This window comes from Prionailurus viverrinus, chromosome B2, assembly GCF_022837055.1.
Source record: "Prionailurus viverrinus isolate Anna chromosome B2, UM_Priviv_1.0, whole genome shotgun sequence".
NCBI lineage: Eukaryota > Metazoa > Chordata > Mammalia > Carnivora > Felidae > Prionailurus > Prionailurus viverrinus.
Window position 1 is genome coordinate 122,275,656 of NC_062565.1, and position 5,211 is coordinate 122,280,866.

Consider the following 5,211-nt stretch of genomic DNA (forward strand, 5'->3'; position numbering starts at 1 on the left):
CTTATGTGTTCATGGCCCTTTGAAATGTCAGAAGGTATCTGTGTATCTCCTTTTATTGCATTCACACTATAAGCTTTATTGCTCAAACACTGAGGGCCAGACCCTGAAGCAAGTCCTTGACACGAATGTACTCATTCATTCCGCACAGCAACCCTATATAAAGTAAGTGTCATTAAATCCCCTCTATTGTAGAAGAAACTGAGCCTCAAAGAAGTCAATTTGTCCAAAATCGCAGTTAGTAAGGAATGACCATTAATCTGTTTTTCTCCTAATCATGTTTTTCCTCCACGCATCGCTGCCCTCACCCCACAGAGGTAACTGAAGACAGACTCCCTCTCTCCATCACTCATCTGTGTTTCTCTTTACCTTGCCTGCCTTCTCTCTGACCGGTCCCTCCATCCCAAAACCAGCAGCTTACCAGCCAGATGTGCCATGGCAATAAAGCCACAAGCCAAATATATGCATGGTGTGTATAACACACAAGGGATTCATATCTGTGGTGTGTGTAAGAATTTCTATAAATTGGTGAGGGAAACAAACAGCCCGGTTGAAAAAAATAAGCAAAGGCTAAAAAAAAAAAAAAAAAAAACCAAATAGCAACAATTCATAGCAAAAGGGATGCGATACACAATTGGCTAATGAAGGTATGAGAAGTGCTCGGCCACACTGTTAATCAAAGGATGTGAAGGACACAGAGATGCCCTGTCTCCCCAGTGAGAGACAGTACACATCCCCCGTGGGCAGCGTGTACTCTTCCGTGGGCTCCCACGGTGGGAGGGCTTACAACACAACACCTGGGAAGGCAACCAGGCAGTTGTCAACATTTTTTGTTATATTTATTTATTTTGGGGAGACAGAGAGACAGAGCGCAAGCAAGGGAGGGGCAGAGAGAGAGGGAGACACAGAATCCGCAGCAGGCTCCAGGCTCTGAGCGGTCAGCCCAGAGCCTGAGGGGCTTGAACTCACGGACCGCAAGATCATGACCTGAGCTGAAGTCGGACGCCTAACCCGCTGAGCCCCCAGGTGCCCCGGAAGTGTCAACATTTTAAATGTGCCCACCTGGAGTCTGGTAAGCCTAGGAATCTCTCTCACAGAATTTCTTGCTCTGGTGCAAGTAGCTAAGTCACAGGACATCTGTTTGCATGGTAATTTAAAAACTGTGAAAACCATAGAAATGTCTACCAACCAATGAATATGGTAAATAGTTGTGACACCCACAATAAGGAATGTTATGTAGCCATTGAAAGGATGTGCTATTAGGTGAAAAAAGAGAGCTAGTGGATAATATGTCCTATATAATCTCCTTGGATGCCTATTTGATTGAGGGGATGGAAAGGGGAGGGGGAGTGAGGGTTTTTTCCTCTTTTTACTCCATACAGTTTTAAATTTCATGAATACTTTGTGACGAACCTTTATCAATATGCCACTTTTGTAGTTAAAATTTTGTCAAATGTGAGATATCAATATTCTAAATTCATTGGTCATTTGGGATGTTTCCTGGCTGTGCACAACCTTAGATCCTTAGGGCTTCCCTGCTCCCCCCTTGTTGGTCTCTAAATAATCTCCAAAATTCTTGCTAATCAGTGATGCAAAGCGAGAGGCTCTTCTTTCCCTAAGCTTCAGGCCTCTCTGCAGATCTAAAGGTGACCTCTGATGATGGTCTGGTGAACAAAGGACCAAGCTCCTGGTGTTCTCTCATTTGCAGCTCAAAGCCTCTGCAGAAACTTGGGAATTATAACTCATCTTATTTAATTTAGCCACGTTCTCGAGCCTCCTTCTCCTCACCCAGTAAGAAGCAGGGAAGAAGTTTAAAGGCAAATATTTTTCTTCTCGGCCGAAAATTCTTAACGTTCCTTTTCCAGGTGACTTTTCTTTTATCTTGTGTTATTGACGTGGGGTCATTTCGAGGTGCTTCTGTTGGATACCTGGTTACCTATAAATAGAAACATACGTGCAGGGACAAATACAACACTACATGCAGCCAGCGTCCATTCCAGAACCCAGAAACCAGGGTGGGTATTTCGAAGTCATGCAGGGAAATGGTTACATTGTGTTGGAAGGCCGAGAGAGAGGGGCCAGTCCGGCTGAAGCGCCCAGACAATAGTTAACATCAAAGAGCAGATGTCATGTCTGAGCCCCGGGGAACACAAGAAGAGGTGGGTAGAGAGAGCTCCTGCAGGGCTGTGGCGTGGCCACAGCGGGCTGGGCCAAGGGCAGCTGGGGGCTGCAACTTGGGCTGTCGCTGGAGAGATGCTGACAGGGTCTGGATACAGGGAGCGTCTCTTCCCTCCCCCTCCTTCCAGGCTCTTCCTAGTGCCTCCCTTTGGCAAAAAGCCACTTGGCAAGGGATCTGAGCGATAGGGTCTGCAGACCCCAGCTGTGGCCCCACAGTTCAAAGTACCAGGGAGGGAGCCTGGAGCAGAGAGCTGGCAGGGAAATACCCAGCCCAGACTGACTTTTCTTTTTTTTTTTTTTTAACTATTTTTTTAATGTTTATTTTATTTTTATGTATTTATGTATTTATTTTTTTGAGAGAGACAGAGCAGACAGACTTTTCTTAGCTTGTGTCCCTGATTCTCCCACTCAGCTTCCAGTGTCTTGTTTGCTCCTTCCGAACCTTCTAGAAGCCCACCCTTCTTTCTCCTAAGCACGTCATGCTCAAAAATATGCATCACCCTCCCTTCCCCTCCCCCACTTCACTGAGCTATCTCTCACCCAAGCTATTGAGAAAAAGATCTGATTGTGTGACAGAAACAGCGGAGACTAATGTGGATTGCTTAATCAAGGTTTTTGTCTTTTTGTATAGTTTGCAATCATCCAAAAGATTCTAATTAGAGGACTACCTAAGGGAGATCTTTTAAACAGGAGGGACTTTCCAAGGACACCGGGGGGGGGGGGGGGGCGGTGTGTGTGGAATTTTCTGACACAGAGGAGCAGAATAGTGTGAGAAGCTGGCCCCAGTACTTGTAACGTGCACTTGGTGCTTCTCAGAACTTCTCACAGAAATCGGCCCAGCTTCAGAGCAGACATGAAGTCAGCTTTAGCTGGTGCATCTTTGTGCCACTTGTCATTCAAGCTTGACCTGGTCCATTTGGGCATAGTGCCCTGGCCCTTCACTTCCCTTCTCCCTCTGTCCTAGCAGCCCCTTCCTGTCTACACGGCAAGCATTGATCCCCACCTGCCGCTCAGCCACAGGCCTGACTCTGGAACCAGAGCGCAGGTGAAGCGGGAGACACTTCCTGAGGACGTGGCATTCAGCCTCACTTCGGCCTGAGCCCTAATGGGTCTTCATGCCCTTCCCTTGAAACTCAGGACCAATCGTCTCTTGCCTGTTTCCCTTAAGGAGACTAAAATCCGATACCCAAGCCTAGGAGTAGAGACTCTACTCCCTTGTGGTTCCACCTGCCTCACTGTACCTCTGCATGTGACCTGCTCCCGAATCCTGCGGACTGGTCCACCTGCTCTGCAGTGCTCGTCCTGCTGAGCCCAGACCCCTGGATTGCATCCAAGTGTCCTCCCACTGGCAGCAACTGCCCCCGCCGCACCCCAGCGGTTGCTCTAGCGCCAGGGCCTGCACAGCGAGAATAGAGGACTCAAGGCTTTAAGTTCCACTGACAAAATTATGAACACGAGGTGTGCAATATTCTGAACATCAGTAGTTCTAGAATACTTCAGAAGGCGACAGGGTAATTTTCACCTCATAGGCAACAAATTGTTCTTTTTGGAATTATTCCCTGATTTTCCACGATCCTCTCAAGTGTTTTTGGAACTCTGAACCACCCAGGTGGGCCGCAGTAACAAGAAGTACACGGTGTGTTTGTTACGTAAGCATCTCCAGATGCCATAGGGGAAGATACGGGTACCTTCCAGTTCTCTCTCTCACCTTCGTCTAGGGGAGACAGAGCACGAAGCAAGTCACAATGGAGTAGCGCGTGGGTACCCCGAAGGCGGGCACTATGCTTGGCAGAAACCCAGGGCGGGGAATGGAGAGCTCCACCTGAGTTCAGCGAAGGGACCAGAGGCCGGGACTTCAGAGGTGGATAAGGAAGGACGGGGAGGAAGTTAACAGGCAGACAATAAGTGGGTAATTCCAGGCAGAGGCAATACCTGTTGAGGACCCCACCATCCTTCTGTCTCCATAAGAACCTTGAGCAGAAGACACTCTCCTCTCTGCCCCCTCCTTCTCCCCTCTCCTGGTTCTACAGCCTTTTAATGGGCTCAAGTCTCTCTACTATAATATTGTATCCTGTGACTATATGGAGGAAAATAGAAGCCTGATAAAGTGAAAATGTGTCTCTTCTCCAGCACGAGAACACTGCTCTGAGAATCACAAAATTAAACCCAGTTAATGGGGTACCGAATTGATATTACAAAGGCCACACACTACCTCCTGCCCCTTTATTGGAGGCATAATTTAATTGACTTGTTTGTTCTGTTTTACACTATTATTTCGACCTATTTAAGTGGTTTCCAAGCAAGGAAAAAGCTGCGTCTGAGAGCTGAAAGCTGGCTTGGCCATCTTGGGTAGGCCATGGTGTTCTTCTATCAAACATTAACAATTCCTAAATCTCTGACATCAGACAAGGTCACTGTGATCCTGAAGTGAGATCCTATAAACGCTGAGCGAAAAGCACTGTGCAAACCGTAAAAACGACTCAACGACTCCCTCCTGTGGCTAACTTGAGTGACTGCTGTTGCTTTACTTGCAGCCATTGCCCCTCCCTCAAAGGGTACTCAATTGCAGAATTACCTCCACTTTCTGACAGCCACCAAGTCCAGAAGAAACCCTTGCTCACTCGAGCCCTCCTCAAAATTACCTAGGTGTGCCCAACTCTCTAACAAGCCCCTCTGTACCCCTTCTTACTAAGAAGCACCTAGTCTCCATGGTGGATGGCCTCTCTTGCTGCAGCCAGCATCGGTCATTTTGACTAGTCGTGTCCTGGTGGTCTTTGACTGATGACATCAACAAATGATGGGCACCAACATATGCTTGATGCAGATTCTTCTACTATGACTTCCCGGAAGTTTTGAACTACATCTACGACCTGAGTATTGTATATCCTGCCTCCCCACTTCTCCACCCCCTCCCACAAGGACTCCTTACCTTCACCTCTGAACACCACCGCCTGGGTGGCTCAGTCGGTTGAGCGTCCAACTTCGGCTCAGGTCATGATCTCGCGGTCCGTGAGCTCGAGCCCCGCATCGGGCTCT